At 46.4% G+C, this 21,909-nt stretch overlaps 1 protein-coding gene and 1 pseudogene across 3 annotated transcripts in view; both read left to right on the top strand.

The window, feature by feature from the left end:
• The window catches only part of RUBCNL (rubicon like autophagy enhancer), a 48,393-nt gene that overhangs the window by 389 nt on the left and 26,095 nt on the right, over nt 1-21,909 (top strand). Inside the window, exon 1 of one of the 2 annotated variants that reach the window (XM_084766975.1) lies at nt 9,144-9,408. The exons of the other annotated variant lie outside the window; for it this stretch is intronic. The gene's annotated coding sequence lies outside the window, so the exon portion shown is untranslated. Of the gene's footprint in view, nt 1-9,143; nt 9,409-21,909 lie in introns of those variants that run through there. 2 annotated transcript variants of the gene reach the window in all.
• Nucleotides 17,805-18,948, top strand: LOC311589597 (WD repeat domain phosphoinositide-interacting protein 3-like; annotated as a pseudogene). Its single transcript has one exon. The product of its transcript is annotated as a WD repeat domain phosphoinositide-interacting protein 3-like (transcript).

The following is a 21,909-nucleotide window of genomic DNA, read 5'->3' as shown; positions in this document are numbered from 1 at the left end:
TTATGAACCAAAGTATTTAAAAAATAATTGGTGGAGACATCAGAGAGGTGGGAGTCCCTCTCCATAGGCTTCAGATGCTGCCTGAGGATACTTTAGCTTTGGGCTTGGATCTGCTTACTAGTGGTCTGCTACATTAGAATCCAGAAGTTTCCATCTGCAGCTGGCCTTGGTGGAAGAACTTGGCTGGGGTGAACAGAACGGCTGCTTCTGGAACAGCCGACAATATGCTACCCCAGAGGGGCACCGTGGCAAACTAAAGACAGCAGTGGGCAATCTGCGTTGACTTGCTGATGGTTAGCAGATGCCCGTGGCGACCAGGCAACCAGATGAGCGTCTACAGTGGCCACTACAGTCCAGAGCCAACAGTCTGGCTGGCAGTCAAGTCAGGGGGTACAGCGATTAATTCTTTGGGAAGAAGAGGGGGGTCTCTTCTTTCCCCAGTGTTATAGCTCAGAATAAACATCCAATCTCAGATGGTCTTCGGTGCACTTTATTTCATGTGAAACAGGGACTTATAAACATTGGCCAGTCAGGGGTGGGTTTGAAAATGAATGTGTCTCATTGGCTGGGACTATCACACTGGCAATGCACTAGTTACATGGTGAAAGATAACAAGTGTCAAGCTCATGTGACTGACATGTGACCAACTACTGTAACCACCTGCGGGTTGCTCCTGAGGCAGGCACAGACACAAGGAGAGAGCTTTGTCCCACACCTTCTGTTCTCAGGATGAGATTTTAAGTCTCCCAGGTTTGAACAGGCTCCGTCTGGCTAGTTCCATGTCAGTTCCCCTGGAGTTTATAGTCCATCACGGGGGGAAACCAGAGCAGGGACTTAAGGCAAAAACCTGGAGACAGGAACTAGAAAGGAGGTCACAGAGAGATGGTGATTCTGGCCTCATGTCCTCATGTCTTGCTCCACCAGCTTGCTTATTTATTTACTTATTTGTTTATTTATTTATTTATTTTTACAGTGCTCTGCCTGCATGGCAGAAGAGGGCATTAGATCACATTATAGACGGTTGTGAGCTACCATGCGGTTGCTGGGAATTGAACTCGGTACCTCTGGAAGAACAATCAGTGCTCTTAACCCCTGAGCCATCTCTCCAGGCCCTCCATCTGCTTTCTTATACAACCCAGAAGCCAGCCAGCCTTTCCTTTTGCTCTGTGTTACACGTGCTCCTGCTGACCAGCCCGCAGGTGCAGAAGGGAAATCCCCTCTTCCAAGGGGCCTGGTGATTGTGGTCAGTGCATAGCTCCAGCTACAAAGCACTAGGGACAAGGCATAGTTCTTCCCCAGCTCCTTGCCCACCGCCCCTTCCCCCTCCCCCCTCCGCCCCGGGGTTGCTCCGCCTTGGCCAGAGACCACGCCTACCCCATAGAAATGGGTCCAGCATACAGGGACACCTCTAAGCTGACCAAGTGCTGCAGTGGTTCCGCTTGCCTCTCCTTCTTCACAGAGCCCTAGTGCTGAGTGTTGCACAAAATTCAATGTCCTCAGTGTGGACCAGACTGTCACAAGCTCTCTTGCCAGCCAGTCGAAAAACAGTGATGGAGAGAAGTTTACTCTCAGATGAGGAAGTCCTTCGATTTGTGAACGGAATGTGCTTCCCCCCGCCCCCGCCGTCTTCAAGTACAGAGTTGGTCTCACTGTCACAGATCCATTGTGCTTTTAAGTTGACACAATTTAATTACCAACTTTTCTTTCCTTGTTTCTGGTTTTGAGGCGAAGTCTTCCTCTATGGGTCAGGTTGATCTGGAATTCAGTGTGTCATCCAGGCTGGTCTTGAACTCACGCCACTCTTTCTTCCTCAGCCTCCCAAGTACCGAGATCACAAACATGAACCACCACGCCCAACACAGATCATTCTTGCCAGTTTCATTTCTAAAAAAAAAAAAAAGCTTTTATTTTATTTTTATTGTGTGTCTGTGTGTGTGAGTGGTGTGGGGGGTGGGGTGGGGGAAGTGTGGTGCGAGCTTAAGAGAGCAATGCCAATGGAGGCCAGAAGAGGGCGTCAGATGCCCTGGAGCTAAAGTGATTTTAAACCACCCGTTGTGGGTATTGGGAATTGAACTTTTGTCCGCCAACAGATCAGTATGCACTCTTAGCCACTAAACCATCTCCCCAGCCTTCTTACTGTTGTCTTATTGTTAGAATTCTACAGAGAGAGACACAGAAGAGGTGGCATGTGGTCTAATAACTGACTCTTTGATTCTACAAAGGCAGCTCTAATTCGTTCTGGTCATGAATGATAATTACAGATTCCAGAATTAGGACGTGGACATGTCTGGAGCCTGTTACTCTCTGTGTTATAGGTTCTGATGTAATCAGAGGAAGCTTGGAGCGTGATACATAAAGACAAATGCTTAAGTCCTGATGATTACGAAAGTGTAACCCTGGGAAGTGGGATACGTGGGGATGCTCTCGTTGGCTGGTTGCTGCCTTTCGTCCTTACAGGCAAATTGACGCAGAGAATCTATTTGTAAGTAGAGGGTGGCTTGGTGAATCAAGCTGAAGGATGTTGGTGCTTGGTGAGGCAAACTGATGAAAGGAACTGATGAAAGGAACTGATGCCGCATCAAGTATATTCCGGAGATGCCACTTCTACTCAGACTGGGGACCAGTGTCTGTTGACATTCACCGGACAGGTGTGTTAGAATTCTGCATAGCCGTAGCCATTGTACTAAAGCAGTCATCTGTATTTTGTTGTGGCTAGTAACTTATCAAGGGACCTGTTTTCATTCCTATTGTTTCCCAGCAACCTCTGAGTCCACTGTGAGCGTGTGTGTGTGTGTGTGTGTGTGTGTGTGTGTTTCTCTCATCTTCCTCAGCCCAGAAGGGCTTTGAGTCCTCCAAAGTTGTTAAAGAATTCTGGATTCAGTTTGGTTGTGGCTCTAGCACCTGATAGGGAGGGAGGCGAAAGTTACCTGGGTTTGGCAGGGGGTAGGGTGAGGTGGGTGGGCGGAGAGGGGGTGCATGTGACCTTTTCCAATTGGAGATCAGGAAAAGAGGCTTTTCTAGTTGTATGTTGTGTTAGGAAGTGTAAGGCCTGAGGACGAGGAACGAGAGACAGACTCCATGGGGGAAGCTCCTGGAAACTGAGGGAGCGAATCCCACGGACCTGGTGAGGGACCCCCGTGTCTATACTTAATGCGGAGCATGCAACTGGATAAACTAACACTGACCTCCAAAATGGGAATTTTGGCACCAATCAGGACAGAACAAAGACCAGAAATTTTCCCCAGAGTCTTACAGAAGTGCCAAGGAGCCTCGGGGACACTCTAAGGAGGACCTGCTCTCTCAAACACACCACAGATTTAAGGTCTCAGCGCTTATTTAAGTAGGCATACTAAGCTAACTTGATTTAGAAGAAATTGTAGGGAAAAAAAGTGATTTTTTTTCTCTCTTGTACTAGAGCTCTTGAGTAAAAGTCTCCACAGAGAGTTTTTATTTGTGTGTTTCAGCCCTTCCTTGCTGTGTAGTCCGCACGGTAATGACTTTGGATTCTGTCTAAGCTAAGCCAGATGGCTACCATAAAGTGAGTGAAAAGTCAGGAGTGAGGCACTGGAGGACAGGGGTCAGCACAGGGAGGGACCTGTGGAGGATGTAAGATGACGTTAGTGACGGGAGCTACAAAGGGAGGAAGACAGGGACAATGGTGTGAGTACCTGCTGTGGCGCTTAGGGTCCCCGAGGCAAGGACAAGAAAAACAGAATGAAAGCACGGAGAAGAAAGACCTCAGAGGCACGGTGGGAACACTGGATTTCAGGCGAACTAGCTGCTGCCTGGTCTTGAATAGCCCCAACTTGATGTCCTTCTGATGTGTAAGAGTACACTCAGACCACAAAGCATGTGAGAAGTCACAGACGTTCCTGGAATAACCAGATGCCGCCAAGCACGGTGTTAGATCCTGGGCCAACAGGGGGAGATTCAGAGGAAGAAAGGTAGACAGGAGGAGGGCCTCTTCCTGGCTCCACAACACAGTGAGCAAGACAGAATAGCAACAATTGACTGGGGCCCTGTACAAGTTAGGAAAGTGCTCTTTTAGGTTATTAACTTTTTTTCTTTTTTTTTTAACCTATGTAGTCCTGGCTAGCTTTGACTTTCTATGTAATACATCTAGTTCTAACCTAGTAGCACATTAGGGCTGCATTCGTGTGGAACTCTAATTTGTACTCTATACCACATTTTAAACATGAAATATACACCAGAAAAACACAAGCAGCTTCTGGTTCTACTCGTCTAGCTAAAAATATTTTTTAGAGAGGAGCAATAGAAACTACACAGTGTTGATGGTGAGGGGCTGAAAGATGGTGTGTTTGCTATGAGTCAGACAAAAACCACACGGTCCTGTCCGCTCACCTCCAGGAACCAGCCTAGGGACTCGGGATAACCTGGACCTGTATCTGTCTCCACTTCTTAAAGGCAAAGGACCTTTTTCAGGGTAAGCTGTCTGAGCATGCTCTCTTGTGCTCCAAGTCGCTTAGCAACCGGTGACAACCATAGAGCAGCGTCACCCTGGCAGTTAGCATCCTGGCGTGGCTGGTGTCTTCAGTGCCCACTTCTAAGGAGGCCCAGGAGGTCAAGGCTTCCTGGGTGTAGTGAAACCCTATCTCAAAACAAGCAAAACAGCTCCCCCCCAAAAATGAGAGCTACTTTCCTTCCTGATGGAGGAATGTAACAACCCAGAGGCCCCCACATGATGCCTCTAACAGGAAGCAAATAATACAGAATTTATTAAAATTCAATGGAAGAGTCTCTAAGGGTTCCCAGGCCCACCACATTTCCTTGGAGTTTTAGTCCAAAGGAGTATTGCATTGTGATAAGGGGTTTTAACAGACATACGCATGCGTGTGTCTTCATTATGGTAAAATGTACATAATGGTCACGATTTCAACCCCTTTAAGTCACACCGAGTCCATTTACAGTGTTGGACAATTGCCACTTTTTTTTTTATCACCCTAAACAGAAATTTTACACCCACTAAATGATAACGAATTCCCCATTTGCCATTCCCATCACCTGGTGACCTTGATTCTTCTTTCTGTCTCTATGGGTTTGTTCTAAGTTGGGCCTGTAAATGAAAACACGAATCTGTCCTTCTGTAGCTAATGGCTGTTTGATGCAGGGCTGCAGGAAGTGAAGAAACAGAGGGGCTGAGCATGGCTCCCTCTTGATCTTGTCCCTCTCTTGGTGTCTCTCCTGTACAGGCTCATCCTCCCTCCCCTGAGCTCCGCGTGGGAATGATGCATCAGGCTCCATCTGGTGGCTTATTACGGAGGAGTTTGTTTCATCTCATTTCCTTCCTGTTTTGTACAGCAGCCTGGTTTCCCCTTTGCCCATTCTGTCTGCTGAGTTCAAGTGCAGGGTCAAAGCTCTGCTCAGAGCACAATGGCTTCTTGTGAAGCCTGGCTAGGTTTCACAGGGCAGCTGTCAGGCTCTTGCTCTCTCGCGATGGTGAGGATGCCCTGGCCACAAGGGAGCTTTGTGTGTGTTCATCCAATGCTGGCTGGCAAAGAGCTAAACTGTCCCTGACATTGATGTCTTTCGTGCCACTCTTGATTTGGGGGCACTGTGACCTTCTTGCCGTTGGCTTTCTCCAGGGATGGGGCCAAGCAGACACACCTATGCCTCACCTGAGTGATGCTCAGTTACAGTAACTGGTGACTGAGAACCGGCCAGTCACTTAGGCAGCCTCAGGAAGGCCAGTCCCTGTATTTAATGCCTGGGAAGTGCTTCTGCCCCAGAAGGGACCAACAGACTTTTAGAGCAGTGTTACTCAACCTGTGGTCACAACTCTTTTGGGGAGGTCAAACAACCCTTTCACAGGGGTTGCATATCAGGTATTGTAGTAGATGTAAATATGTTTTTGTTTTGATCCCAAGTGTGGGATGTGAAACAGACTTGTGTGAGGGTGTTTTCCCACTGAAAACAGACTTGTGAGAGAACAGGTCATTTTTGTCCACTGGAAGAGGAACCCCCTCTTACAGAGACATGGTCTTTGCCAACTGATAAACATCCTAACTGCAGACTATGAAAGGACACACACACATACACACATACACACACGCACACATGCACACACACATGCACACATGCGTGCACACACACACATACATATACATATATGTATATATATAAGCCCAAAACAAGAGGCAGGGCTTTTTTGGTCTTGGCTGTTCATCACTCTACTTCAAGACACTCCTAGAGAGAGCTGCTCCAGAGAAGGCTTCCAGGCTCTGGGCTCTGCTCCCGGTTCCAGCTGCTGCGGTTACAGTCACCTTTGCTGAATTGCTGGTTTACTGTTTAACTGGTCTATTGGAATCCTGCCAACTACGCCAGTGGAATTGCTCCAAGGAACTGAGTATAAAAAAAGGTCTATCTTTTCTGTTCATATTAACCTTTTTTCTCTCCTATCTAGGGTAGGTGGGTTGGAAGGGAGGTGTAAGCATTACAAATCCCCAAATAAAATATCTTTAGAAAAGTTAAAAACCTACAAGGTACTTACATTATGATTAATAACAGTAGCAAAATTATAGTTATGAAGGAGCAACAAAAATAATTTTATTATTGGAGGCAACACAACATGAGAAACTGTCTTAAAGAGTCACAGCATTAGGAAGGTTGAGAACCACTGGTCCAGAGCACGTTTCCAAACTGAATGATGTGTTCTTGAACCCTCCTTTTAGTTCTTTTTTTTTTTTTAATTTTATTTTATGTGCATTGTTGTAAGAGTGTCAGATCCCTTGGAACTAGAGTCACAGACAGTTGTGAGCTGCCATGTGGGTGCTGGGAATTGAACTCTGGTCCTTTAAAAGAGCAGCCAGTGCTCCTGACCACTGAGCCATCTCTCCAGCCCTCCTTTTTGGTTCTTAAGATTCTCTTTCAAAATCTAGACCTCCAACGTGATTATAAATGAAATATTTATGTTATTTGTATATGTATGCATATGTATGTATGTAGGGGTGTATGTGTATGTGCATATGTAAGTGTATAGGTGTATATGTATCTGTGGGGTGTGTGTGTCGGTGTCTGTGTATAGGTCTCTGTGTAAGTGTGGGGGTTGCCTATAGGGGTGTATGTGAGAGTAGGGAAAGGTGTGTATATGTGTAGGTAGGTGTATGCATATGTCTGTGTGTAAGGGTGTGTATATTCTGTGTGTGCATATGTGTGTATGTCTAGGTGTGTGCGTGTGCATATGTACGTGTGTATATGTGTGTACCTGTGTGTGTATGTGTTGGTATTTGAAGAGACCAGAGGACAACTTCTGCTATCAGTCCTCCTCAAGTGCTATTCACCTTGTTTATGAAGACAGGGTCTCTCACTGGCGTGGATTTGCCAAGTCAGCAAGGACAGCTGGCCAGGGAGCCCTAGGACTTGCCCGTCTCTGACACACCCCCACTGGATTACAACTGCATGCCACCATGCCCAGCCCCCACTCTCACCACCTTTAACATGTGGTTTGGGAACTGAACTCAGATCGTTTTGCTTGTAAGGCAAACAGTTTACCGAATGAGGTAGAATATGCACATTCAAATTTAGTAAGGCACTCTCTGGGCCTTATGACAACCTTGGCAAAGATAATTTCAAACAAGACTGACCAAAACTCCTACAGACTTTGCTCAAATATGCCCAATTACCTTAAGAGAAAACTTCTTTAAAAAAAAACAAACATTTTTTTTCTTTATTTATCAGGAACTACAGGTCAAATCTAGGGCCCTATGCATCCCACCAGCCTGCCACTGACCTATACATCTCCAGCCCAAGAATTCTTTTCCTACCCAGAACTTCGCAGCTGTTTCTCCCAGTACTGGGGATGAACTCAGGGTGCACAGCTCTACCCCCAAGCCTCACCTCCACCCTACAGACCACCCCCTTTTATGTTTTGATTAGGAGCTTTTCTGTGATCTAGTACCTGGCAGAGTTAACTCGAGGGCAGAAAGGCTTGTTTTGGCTCACAGCTTTAGAGGGGTTTCAGCGGGCAGAGGTCAGGGTGACAGGCACAACTCCATCTGCTGGAGCAGGGGAGGCAAAGGCTTGTTCATGGAGGAGCGGAGCAGGAAGCAGGAAGCAGGAAGCAGGAAGCAGGAAGCTGAGGAATTAGGGCTGGGCTACAAACATGAAAGCCCCGTTCTTAGTGACCTACTTCCACCAGCACTGCTCTCCTTCCCAAAGGTTCCAGAGACTCCCAAAATATCACCAGCCCCTGGGAGCAAGATAAAAAGAAAAGAAAAGAAAATGGAAAAAAAAAAAAAAAAAAAAAAAAAAAAGAACCTGTAGGGGAGAGTCTCAGAATCAAACCTCAGAACCAGTTTATTTTCCATGATATTCACTGTAAGACCCTCTTTCTTCCCCCAGCCTTTGGCTTTTATTTTCCTTTCAGATATCCCTGAAACAAGCTTCTCATTTGTTCCCCCTTTCATAACTTGTCTGCTTATTTGATGCTCCATAGAAATCGGTCATAAGATCTGCTGCCATATACAGTTGCCTTAACCGTCTGACCGTGTTATCTAGCCCTGTGACCTCACACAACTTTATAAGCCACAGATCCCTTATCTTTAAAATGAGAACAATGATTTGTCCCCATAAGGATGCTTAGGACAGTTAAGAAAGGTAACAGGCCCAGCAGATGATCAACAGACTTATACACTTTGCTTATTGACTTTCCTTGAAATAGTCTTGCTATGTAGCCCCGCTGGCATCAAAGTTGCAATCCTCCTGCCTCCACACCTGCTCCTCTTTCTGACTTCTTAATGTACGGTTTTTCCAGTGGGTGCTCATCTGACTCAGAATCTTTCCAGGTCTAACCCAGTGTAGCCCCCAAACAAACTGGCCACACGGGAAGGGGAGGGCAATGGTTGGCAGCTAGTATTCAGTTAACTTTGTCTTACTGGTTTCTAACTTCCCCTGAAGAGGCAACAACTAGTTAGGTTTAGACCACTCCAAACCTGGATGCACTAGAGGCGTTTCAAAGATGCTGGACAAATAATCCAAAACATCGTCGCATTTGCACACGGAAACGGCAACGGACAAAGCCAAAGGGACCATCAGGAGTGATGGAGGTCGGTTTTGCAGAGTATGGAGTGTAGTCTGCAAAGCGGGGGACCAACTTCCCCACTAGCTGCAGAGATGCTTGGGACTTTGAGGTTGTGTGCCAGATTAAAGGTCTCAGTCATTTCCCCAGAGAGCACCCTGCGCCACCCAGAGGGGCTGAGGGTGGTTGCACGTTCAGCTGAGCCAAGAGGATTTAGGTTTCTATTGGTGAAAACTTTCTGTATTCGTTGGCAGCTTCTCTCTGCGCCATCAGAACCTCGGAACTGTTGGTGGCACTCTGACTAGGTGATCCGGACCTGTCGCAGACACAGGACAAAGTGGCTATTAGGTGGATATAACGGCCAGGAGGCTCCGGTAAGCCGCAGTCCCCGCGAGGCTCGCTCACTTCAGTGCTGACAGAGCCAGCCGAGGAAGCCGCTGCTTGGGAGTTGGGGGCAGGGACCTCCTTTATGCCAGGGAGCTCAAATTTGCGTTTGGAGCTTATTGTAGCCAAGGATGGTGGGTCGGTGGCGTCCGAGGGCAGAGTGTGGCAGTGAGGCGCGGGTCCAGGGTTCCCATTCTGTGGCACGTCCCCGTGACTCTGCGTTCCTGGTACAGCCGCAGGCTTTGCTGTCCTGGAGCTTTTCAGATCACTGGCGGAGCAGGCAGAGGGAAGCAAAGATGACTCGCGTCCCGGCAGCGTCCTGGCTGTGTACCTATACTCGCTGCCTGTCCCCAAGGTTCCACAACGCAATGACCCCTGAAGGCAGCCAGCCGGGAGCAGCGCTGATGGGCTGTACTGGCCTGGCTGCGGGAGGCGGGGCACGATGCGGATGAGAGGAGCACAGGGGCCTTGGGCTCTGGAAAGATGACTTGGGGTGCCCCGTGTTCCTGGAGGTGGTCAGGACAGTGTCTTGGTTACAGGTGAGCTGTAGGAAGTCGATCCTCGGGTGAGATGAGGACTTTTGTGATGTGACTTTACAAAACGAGTGCTATTTTGCGGAGGGGAAGGGCTAGGAGATGGGCACTGTTGGCCAGGATGTCATTGGGGGCAGTAAAGAGACTGAGCCCAGGTGGTCCCCTGGCTCTTTTTTCGGTTCCCCAAAGACTCTTACATGAACTTTGAGACTCTCACCCTCACCCTCACCCCTAACTTCCGTTGAAGTCGTGGCTCCAGAGAGCAAAGGACTGGGAACCAGTTAGCAAAATAGTCCAAATAGTCCAAATAGTGACCAAGGCAGTTCCTTGACCCTTTGTTTCCTTGGTGAAGGGAGAGAGCTGGGCTTTCCGTTTCCTGAAAGAGTTTGAAAGGCAAATGAACTGAAGGGAGGGAGGTACCCTCAAAATTCATTAAGTGTAGCCCTTTTCGAGAAAGCAAGGTGTGTTGTGTCCACAGCTCCTGCCCACAGTGGCCCGCAGAAACTCCGTGCAAGCTTGGTCTATTGGTAATTCTGTGTAGCAAGGGTCAAAGCACTGCTTCTCCATCCCCGCAGCTCCCAGTTCCTCTTGGTGGCCTTGCCACCTGACACTGCTCCTCACAGACCTTTATTACCAGATACTAGGAACTGTGTCTTCTCCTTCGCTTGCTCAGGGTCTGAAAGAGTCGGGGAAGGGGAGCAAAGAACGGTGATGAAATTTGACGGTCATGGAACCTGAGGCATAGATGCATTTGGTTTTCATTCCTTGCTCTTGTTTTTTTTTTTAATTAGATTTATTTTATTTTATGTATTAGTATTTTGTCCGCATATACGTCTGTGCTACATGTGTGCGTGTGGTGCCCAAAAAGACCACCAGAAGGCCTCCAAGCCCTCAACTATGGATGGTTGTGAGCCACCATGTGGATGCTGGGATTAGAACCTGGGTCCTCTACAAGAGTAACACATGCTCTTAACTGCTGAAGCATTTTTCCAGCGCCCTTGTTTGTTTATTTTTACCCAGGCAAGGGTCTGTGGAAGCCATGGACAAATACTCAAGTGGAAACAACTTCATTTGATAGCAGGAAGACAGTCAAGTGCTAAAGAGTGGCAGCCGACTGGTCCATCTTCCTGCTCACCTGAATGCACACACTTAAAACATCAGACAAATTTGAATAGTTTCCCTTGTCACTAAAAATAGATGCATAGTTCTGATGTAGAAAGATCGGCATGGTTGACTGTGCGCCTGTTAGCATCTAAGCAGGTCTTCTTAAACCACCCTGCATGGCTCCCACAGAGAATAAATCCAAGCCACACTGGTTTTTACATTTTAGTTTTAGTACACTTAGTTAAGAACTGAAGGAAGACTCGGTTGAGACAGCTAGGAGTGAAACAAGTGCCCTAACCATCTGTTCCCATGGTGATGTGGGCATCGCTCTGCAATAGTGATGACAATGGTTGCAAAATTGACTTTTAGAGAACACTGTGTCCCAGCCTGAGGCACACGGGCTACAGTTCGGTACATTCTCAGAGCAAACTGGGCATTACAATGAAGCACAGAGAGATCCCGTACCCTTTCCAAGGCCACAGAGCTCATAATCATCTGACCATTCTGTCATAAAATCACCTTGCTGCCTGGGAGTATGCGTGTGCGTGTGCTGTGTGTGCTCTGTGTGTGTGTTGTGCACATGTATGTGTGATGTGTGTGTGTGAGTGTGCACACTCACACGTGTGCTTGTTTCATGTGTTTGTGCCTCTCAGTGTGTATGTGTGTGGTGTGCATGTGTGTGTGTGTGGTGTGCATGTGTGTGTGTGTTTGTGCCTCTTCATGTGCATGTGTGTGTGGTGTGGTATGTGTGTGTCTATGTTTGTGTATTTCTGTGTGTGTGGTGTGTGTCTATGTGTGTGTGAGTGTTCATGTGTGCACATGTGCCTTCTGCTCTAGGCTTTATCCCATACGAGGTAGCCCAGGGGTTGAGAATGGAGGTTCTGGACCACGTTTCCAGGCTATGATTCCAAAGAGCTATTAGATGGCTGTGAGGTCATCGCTTCTCTCTGGGTTTCCGTTTTCTGATCCATGAAATAGTGATAGTATTCCCGTATTGAGTGGATGCCCTATGTCTACCAGAATATGAAGTATGAACTAAGAAAAGTAAAAACTTCTGAGGGGGAAAAGGAGGTTTCAGATTTTCTGGCTTTGTCATGTGGCAGCTGGGAAACTGTAACCGAGTAGGACGTGAAACTTCACACCCAGCATGATTCACCCGTTACTTAGGCTGGAAATTGTCTCCTAAAAAAAGAGAGAGAGAGAGATTGGATCTTTGAATTTACGTTTATTAAAAGAGAGAGGTGTACATTAGCCCTCCAAGGTATTTATGTGTGGTGTGTGTGTGTGTGTGTGTGTGGTGTGTGTATGTGTGTGTGTGCTGTGTATGTGTGGTGTGAGTGTGGTGTGTGTGTGTGTGTGGTGTGTGTGGTGTGTGTGTGGTATGTGTGTGTGGCATGTGTGTGTGTGTGTGTGGTGTGTGTGGTGTGTGTGTGGTATGTGTGTGTGGCATGTGTGTGTGGTGTGTGTGTGTGCGTGTGTGTAGTGTGTGTGTGTGTATGTGTGTGTGTATGTGTGGTGTTGCAACTGGAAGAACACAGAGGTCTGAGGTGTGAGCTGGTACTTTTCTCTAGGCGATATCAAGTAATGGAGCTTGCAGTGGGGCTCTTTTTCCTTATGTTCTTTATTCTTTTTTTTTTTTTTTATTGTAACACCCTCTAGTGGATCTGAAAACATAAGACCCCTAGAAATATGTGTAGCATCCTTCTCTGCTCTCTCTTCATCTGGAAATCACTTCCAAGAGACAGCATTCAAGGTGGCTAAGGAGACATGAACCTGCAAATGATCTGACGTCCTGTCACCTGAAGGAAAACAAGAGCTTTTGGTTGCTCGCTCTCAATTTTAAGTCTTGCAGAGACTTAGGGTCAAGTGAAGAAAGCATGTGACTATCCCGCATGTGGCCAAGGCATCAGGTGATGAGTCCTGTGACTCTGGAGAGAGGTTTGGGATATGAGACTTAAACTTCTCCCCTTCACCTGTGTGTCTGAGAAGTTAGTTTGGCCTAGGTCTCCTGGGTCTACCCATGAAAACACTTTTTTAGGCTGCTTATTCCTTCCCCAAGAGACAGTCATATTAGCATCTTCTGGTGTGCTGTGAGGATAAAGAGGTGGGTTACTTTCTGTCCACATTTTTGGACCATCTTCCATCATGAAAGGACTTCCGACTTTGTTCCCACACCAAGTATTTCTTAGTCATCTGGACTTTTAATAGTCTTTACTTTACCTCATCCTCTGGGCCCTTTGCTGCTGTTTGGAAAGCAAGACAGTTAATTACTGAGGATTGGATGGGACGTAATAATCTGAAATATCTTGAAAGATTGTACCCTAATCAAAGGATGTGTGTGTGTGTGTGTGTTCGCTCATGTGCACACTTATAGAATTTAGAACAGTTCAAGGCAAAAACTAAGTGCTGCTCAAGTGTTAGCTATGAAACGATGAGGAGGACAATGTCAGAAGAAAACCACTGTAGAGAGAAAGTGGGTGGGAAAAGGGGCAGCACGCGCTGGGTGATTGGAAGGTGATGGGTCCATTTGTAGAAAGAGCCAGACGCTGAAGTGATTGAGGAGGGGAGTGTTCCAGGTAGGACACGGAAGTTATAGGGGTCATAGCACATAGGTGTAACAAATGTTGAGAGTATTACTAACATGTTTTACTTATAAGATTTTCTTATGGAAAACTTCCACTTAAAAGTAGAAACAATCCAGCAACTACAAGGTGCCAATAATGCCTTTCTTCCACACCCAGCCCTTCTGGCACTATTTTAAAGCAATGCAAGAAATTACCTTTTTTCTAACTAAGTCTCTCTGAATGGACTTCTGAATGAGAGACACTGAACCAGATTCACCCCAGGGCTTAACGCTGGGGCCTCATTCCTTCCTTCTCTGTTACCCAGGTCAGTGGCTCAGCTCGGCTTGGCTCCTGGGTGCTGTTTGAAAGGCAGGGTACATGTCTGAGTGTGTGTGTGGGGGGGGGGACCCCAAGAGACGGCATCTGTAGTAGCTGCCCAGAAGCTCCCTATGGATGATGTTTTCTTCGCCATCCTTTTCTGTTTTTCTAGACAATGCCTTTGTGGTGATTTCACTTTTACTTCCCCTCCTTCTGCATGCTATTTTAGGTTCACTTATTCACCATTCCCTTTATTTGCCCTACGTCTCCGTCCTGCTTTCTTCCACCACCGGCACCTCTGTAGCCTCGCAGCTGGTGCTCCTCTGAGCCCCTTTCCCCAGCTCCTTTGATCCACCAGCTCTCTCTAGTCTTCCTTAGATATTTCTGAAGGGAGAGGGACATGTTTCCCTATTTCAATACAAAAATAGCACTGCTGAGATCAGTATAAAATATAGATGCCATATGACCCCTCTTGTCCATGTAAGTCATGAACTTTGGTGGATGCCGCTAAACTTTGCTGTGGTTGCTTTTAGAACACGTTTCCTCACCTCAGAAGTAAATCTGTTCCTTTTTAGCCAGCCGCTTTTCCCTCTCCTCCATTCCAAGAGCTGCTAATCTACTCTGTCCCTACGGATTCACCCTTTCTGGACATCTCCTATAAATACTTAGGGATGGGAAACGTCCTTTGTGTCTGACTTTTGCTTGGCCCATTCATGGTGGTCTCCATTTGTAGTCATGGCAAAGCACGATTTCACAGTATGGTTATAGGACTCTTTGTTTATGTAGTCATTGCTTGGTAGGCATTTGGAGTGGTTCCTCTTTTGTCTGTGATGAGTAAATGGTGCTCTTACATTCAGTTGTGAGTTTTGCTGAACGCCCTTTCTTGTTTCTTATAGGTATGTACCTATCATGGAGTTCCTAGATCAAATGGTAGGCCTCTGTTAACTTTGATGATGTGCCAAACATTTTCCAACATGGTTCCTTATTTTGTTTTGCTCACGTGTGAAGATCTAGACATCTTTTGAGAACAAATATTAACTCAAATGTTTCTGGGTTAATAGATACTTTTCAATGTCTTATTTAGTTTTTTATTATATTGTGTTCACATATATTTCTGGTTTCATATTGGTTGGCTTGTATGTTTTTGTTTTGTTTTGTTTGTTTTTGAGATAAGGTCTTGCTACATAGCATATAGCTCAGACTGGCCACGGGCTTAGGATCCCCCTGCAGCTGCCTCTTGAATGTTGGAGTTACAGGCTGTTTACCATTGTTTTCCACCATTTAAAACATTTAAAGATGGAACATTACTCAGTTAGGGATCTTCCAAATGCAAGGTATCTTTAGGGTCCAAGGAGATTCACTGAAGAGCAAAACTAATGTATTGTTCCTGTTATAAGATAATGTTCTCCTGTTACAGTAAAGCTTTGGCCTTTGGGAATCTCTGTTTTGTCTGATCCTGGATGCTGTCTAGAAGCTTGGAGTTATGATGCCAGGCATCTTAATGGTTTCAGTTTGGCATGGTCGAGTCAATCTGGTGGCATACATAGGGATGTGAGTCTGCTTGATGCCAGTGTCTGACAGGAAGTAGACTTGCAGAGAGAATGAGGAGGGTGCAGGGAAATGCCATGAATTTGGTCACATGTTATGACTGAAGATTTACTCATCTTTAACTACACTTGTTTACTATGGGCTGTGTTCAGTAACGCACCAGGAAACGTGCCATAGTGAGTTTTCTTTGTGAGGATGTGGAGAAAGGGGACCTCGTACGCTGTTAGTGGTAATGTAATAGCGCTGCCATTTATGGGAACACTATGGAGGATCAAACAACATTGTAAACAGAACCACCACATGGTGCAGACGTCTCCTAGAAATGGGTAATATCCATTAGATATCTGGGTAAATAATCGGAAGAAGTGAAATCACCACATCAGAGAGACGGCTGCATTCCTATGTTTATCATGGCTATTCATGATAGCCAAGATTTGAAGTCAATGTAAAGTCCATCATAGATGACTGCATTTTAAAAATGCAGCGTATATACAAGACAGAGTACTCGTCAGCCTTAAAGAGAATAAGCAATCTTGTCCTTTTTGACAACATGCGTAAGTTTGGGGGTACAGTACTAAGTGAAATAAACCAGCCAACAGGATAAATACCATATAGCTCATGCATATGTGCTCAAGCAAACAAAAGCAAAGAGGAGAATGGTGTTTAGCACGGCCTGAAGGATGGACAGGAATTGGGGAGATGCCCAGTTCCACTCAGACAAGAAGAATAAGTTCAAGAGACTTGTTCCACAACGTTATGACTGCGACAACAACTGTGTATTTTAAGTGTCCTCAGCATGTGTATTTATTAGTTACGTTCTGTTGCTGTGATAAAGCACCATGACCAAGACAATTCATAGATGAAGCATTTAATCCAGCTTATGGTTGCAGAGGGTTAGACCCTGGCAGATGGCAGAACAAAAGAGCATCTGAGACCTCACACCCTGAACTGCAACCACAACGCCAAGCGTGAACACTGGGTGAACATATAGATGGAGAATTTATTAGAGTGGCTTACAGGCTGTGGTCCAGCTAGTCCAACAACAGTGATCATACACCGTATCTGACCACAGTGTCCCCTCCTCTATCTCCTCTCTCCACCTGTCTACCTCACCAATCCAACCCCATGCCTTCTAAAAGCACAAAACCAGAAACTATTATTTATAAGTAAACGATTGTTCAGATTAAAAAAAAAAAAGCCCAAATAAAGCAATATGATAAAAAAAAAGTCCAAAAAAAATACTGTTTGTTTCTTGTTGGCTATTTACTGCTGGGCATGGGGCCTTCCCTTAAGTGTGGGTTGTGTATCCAGTGAGGCTCCATTGGAGAAAACTAGTGTTTTCTGTGCAAGTGGTTATCAATTGCAGATAGCTTCTGGGTTAGGGATGGGGGCTTGTGCCTACTTCCTTTCTCAGAGCTGAGATTCCATCTGGCTGAGACCTATGCCGGGCTTGTGCATGCTGCCAGTCTCTGTGAGTTCACATGTCTGCCCATCTTGCTGCCAGTCTCTGTGAGTTTACATGTCTGCCCATCTCGCTGTGTCTAGAAGGCCCTGCTTCCTCCGTGTTCTCCATCCCCACTGGCTCTTACACTCTTTCTGCCCCCCAGCTAAATGTTTTCTTTGATTAGAGTTGCCTTGGTTGTGGTGTCTTTCCACAGCAATAGAACAGTGACTAAGACAGATACAGTGTGTACGTATGAGAAAGAAGACAACTCTTTGCATCTGACATAGGTGTGGTCATTCACTGCAAAGGGCCTGAGAAGAAGGGCGTGGCTGGCAGTCATCTGTGGGACCGAAGAACGGTTCGAGGGGCATTGAGTGATGGGGAACAGTTTTTATTCTGGGTTTCTGTTTGGGGCCTTTATAGAAACCTAGTAGTCATTTCTTTTTTGTAAATAAAATCAAAAGTTACCGGGAAAGAAAAGATGTGTGATAAAGAGAACATGGAGAGCGTGGTAGGTGGGATTTCAGGTAAGAAGGAAGATGAGCCACTTCAGGGTAGTAAGCTCTGGTGGTTGTCATGGATGCAACTCATCCTGTAATGTTTTCTCAATGGTGATTTGGGACTCAAGTAACTTTTTCAGGAGGTTCACACAGGCAGATATAGGCACATAAGCACACACACACACACACACACACACACACACACACACACACACACACACACACTATAGTCTTCATCTCCATTACTCCAAAATATGTGATCTAGAATACAGTGCCTTCAACTAATGGAAATCCAAAGATTTTTAAGAACAATGTTTGCGGTCTGGGTTTGAGCGGTATGCGGTGCTGAGGAGCCACTGAGTCTACGATGGTGTCATGAACCTCCTGCTATGTAACCCCCCACGGCAACGGGCTGCTGTATGTCGGCTTCAACCAGGACCACAGGTGTTTTGCACGTGGAAAGGAAAACAGATTCCGAGTCTGTAACACCGATCCGCTCAAAGACAAAGAGAAACAAAAATTTTTAGAAGGAGGAGTTGGCCACGTGGAAACGTTATTTTGCTGTAACTATTTAGCTTTAGTTGATGGTGGAAAAAAGCCGGAATACCCTCCCATCAGAGTGATGACGTGGGATGATCTGAAGAAGAAGACAGTCATGGAGATAGAGCTCTCCACAGAGGTCAAGGCCGTCGAGTTGTGAAGAGATAGAGCTGTGGTGATTTGGACTCACATTCACACACAATCCCCATCAGTTGCACATCTTTGAAACCTGCTATAACCCTAAAGGCCTCTGCGTCCTGTGTCCCAACACTAACAACCCCCTTCTTGCCTTCCCCGGCACTCACACTGGCCACAGAACGCCTTGTAGACCCGACCAGCACTGAAAAACCATCAGTGGACATTCCCGCACATGAGGGTGCCCTGAGCTGTATTGCTCTCAACCGTCAGGGGACAAGAATTGCAGCTGCATCTGGAAAAGGGATTCTTATAAGAATATTTGATAGTTCATCAGGGCACTTAATCCAGGAGCTACGGAGAGAATTGACTTCCGTCAGGTCGCTTCTCTCATCTGGGTGTCCAGTGATCACAGCACTGTTCACATTTTTTTTTTCAGCTGAGGATCCAAAAAGGAATAAACAGTCTAGTTTGGCATCAGCCAGTTTCCTCCCAAAATACTTCAGCTCCAAGTGGAGTTTTTCCAAGTTCCAGGATCTTTCAGGCTCTCCGTGCGTCTGTGCTTTTGGAACAGAGCCCAACGCAGTCATTGCTATCTGTGCGGATGGATGGCAGCTACTACCAGTTCCTGTTCAGCCCTAAGGGCGAGTGCATCCGGGACGTGTGTGTACAGGTCCTGGAGATGGCCGATGACAACCTGTGCCTGCGAGTGCAGCTGATGCCACCACCCAGCGCCTTGTGGATTCCTGGGGCTCGTGCCAGCACCCCAGGCCTCTTGAGGACCTTGGTCTTGAAGCCATATGTGGTTGTCTGCCTTCCGGAACAAGGTTTCTCATTCGCATAGTAAAAGAAATTGGTCATCATGGTTCTGCGGACACTGTGACTCTAGGCATCTTGTTCCATTGCTGGCCACTACCCTTTATACAACTGTGATGTTAGCATTAGTGGTACCACTATGCCTTCATGCCAGTAGGCTCCTTGCAATCCCTGGAGACTATCCAAGCACAGAAGCTTGTGGGAATGAGTGTGCCATGGCTCACACCCTAGAGGGTCATCCAGCAGCTTGTTCGGTAGAGCGCCCTCTGCACAGACTGGAGTGCTCTCATCTTGTTGGGCCATTACAATGATTCACATCCGAGACCTGCCAGAGAGCAGAATGCTTGCAGCACCTACTTGAGGCACAGTCCTCAGGCTGCAAGGGGTTAAAACAGAACTTCCCATTACCTGTAGGGAACAGAATAGCATATAGATGTTAAAAATTAGTCCCAGAAGAAAGCGCTATTTAACTTTGGGGCCTTTGCAGTGAAGTGTCCATGTGCCACTTTGGAGGGAACTGCCTCGGCTTGTGGTGTCTGTCCTGTCCCATCCTTCCCAGCATCCATAGGAACACACACTAACACTGGGGGTGGCAGGCACATCCTGGGACTGGCACAGACTATGGATTCTGTGTTTCTGTACCACTCAAGGCATATGTTTAGTTTGTTTTTGTTTTTGTTTTTGTTTTTAATATATCTTCTAAGGAAGCTCAGCTTTGCGGTTTTGATTTCAGGTTGCAAACATTTAATTTGTTCACAGCAGCAGGTTCTCAGTTCTGCCAGTTCCTTCATGCTCCTGTACTTGGCTAACTGTGGATTCCATGTCACGTATGCATGTTACCTTACGTGTATTTAATCATGAAACTTACTTTTGCACACTTGTTTGAATGTTTTCTTTGAAATAAAAGTGACTAAATTGTTGTACTCATCAGTAAAAAAAAAAAGAACAGTATTTATATATAGTTTCTCTTCTCCTTGCTGCTGCTGCTGCTGCTGCTGCTGCTGCTCTTCTTCTTCTTCTTCTTCTTCTTCTTCTTCTTCTTCTTCTTCTTCTTCTTCTTCTTCTTCTTCTTCTTCTTCTTCCTCTTTTAAGAAAGAGTTTCTTTGCATAGCCTTGGCTGTCTTGGAACTATCTCTGTAGACCAGGCTGGCGTTGAACTCACAGTGATCCACCTGCCTCAGCTTCTGAGTGCTGGGATTAAAGGTGAACATACCATCACCTGACTTCATTTCTATTCTTATGAAAGCCATTGTGACCCTGTGAATAACCACATCTACTAAAAAGAAGGCTTTTGTTGCCTGACTTTATTTCCAATTTGTTGGTTGTGTTTAGCTGTTCTGTAAGCATTTACTGAGCTCTTACATGCAACTGAAGACACAGGCGATATGATATGGCAGAGAACAGACCAAACCCCCTTGCTGTCATGTAGCTCATAGTTGGGGGCAGAGAAAGACTCGTTAGAAGGTGTTGGAAAGAATCAGGAAGTGAGTGTTTCTGTGATGAAAACTGAACAGGTTGACGTAGTAGGGGGAGACCAGGGAACTGCCTTTACTTAGGAAACACTTCCTTAAGGAAGTACTTTATAAACTAAAGTGTGTATGACAAGAGAGGGCCAGGCAGTGTTCACTTGGGGGAAGAACATTCAAGGCAGATGCTGAACTGAACCCTTAGGGTAGTGAAAACCGAAGGTTCAAGAGCTTCCTATGTTGTTGCGGGCGCTTACAGAGGCTGAGAAAATATAAAAGAGAGGTCTTCAAGGGCAGCACCATGTCAGGCTTTAAGGATAAGGTAAGGGATGTGGGTTCTATTCTTGGTCTGATGGGAAGCCATTGGGGTTTGATTGAGGCAAATGAGATGCCAGTTTGGGTTGATAGAGGGTCTCTCTGAATGCCTGGGGTTGAGGATTGCTAAGGGCAGAAGGAGGGAGACCACTTTCCACCGTGACATTACGGGTGGGTCTCCAAGTGGGAGAAGACAGTGGCTTAGATGGAATGTGGTGGCTCTAAGCTTGCTGATGGATTAAAGATGGAGACCTCGGAAAACATGGACTCACAGGTGGCTCTTTAAATCCTGGGTGCAGGTGACTGAGAACTGTACTTCCTGGGATGGGAAAAGTAGGAGAGGATCAGGTTTGGGGGAGGGGTGTCAGAGTCTGATTTGGGCGTATTAAAATGGGGTTTGCTGGAAAATGTCAAGTAGGTAATAGGCTAGGCTTGCGTGGAGCTGAGGGGAACTTAGGTAGAAATGCGCCTGTGGGAGTCAGCGCCACAGAGCAGTGGCGTTTAACGCTCTGGAGTCAACTCTTCATCTCTCCCAGTCAGCCACAGTCCTACCTGTATGTGATGCTCTTTGCCTGACAACTGGATTGGATGGAACAACCTCCTGGGTGTGTCTGGGACACAGCCCTTAAAAGGGATTAGATCACGAGGGTTCTGACCAGTGGACTAACCCTCTGATGGATTCTAAATCTGACTAGACTATGGGAAGGTGGGGCTCTTTGGAAGAAGCAGGACAGTGAGGATGTGCCTGAGAAAAGCATGTCTTGCCCAGGCCCCTTCTTGTCTCTCACTTCGTCCCACAGTCCCACAGCCATGATGTGCTGGGTCACTACACCCAGGAACATGAGTCATGTGACCAGGGACTGGACCTTCTGGGGCCATGAACTAAGTAAATCCTTAAGTTGCTTTTTGCTCAGGTATTTGGTCACGAAGACATAAAGATATCTTGTCATTTGGGCTAAACTTACCCAGATGGCCAGCACCTGTGGGAAGGCTAACTTGGATGGACTTCCTGCCATCTTGCTCTCGAAGGCGGACGGTAAAAAGAAATGCTTGCTGGGCCTGGAGGGGTCATGGCTGGGGGCTTCTCATTCACTGTGCAGATCAGCACCTTAACCATCATCCCATTCGCTACAGCTAAGGCCATCTTAAGGAACCATCTTAAAGATAGTTTCTAGATTCACAGGATCATTTACAAATCCTAGGAGCTA

This window comes from Acomys minous, assembly GCF_964271855.1.
Source record: "Acomys minous genome assembly, chromosome: 18".
Classification (NCBI taxonomy): Eukaryota; Metazoa; Chordata; class Mammalia; order Rodentia; family Muridae; genus Acomys; species Acomys minous.
Note: the sequence above shows the minus strand (reverse complement) of the source record. Positions and strands in the feature narration are given on the sequence as shown.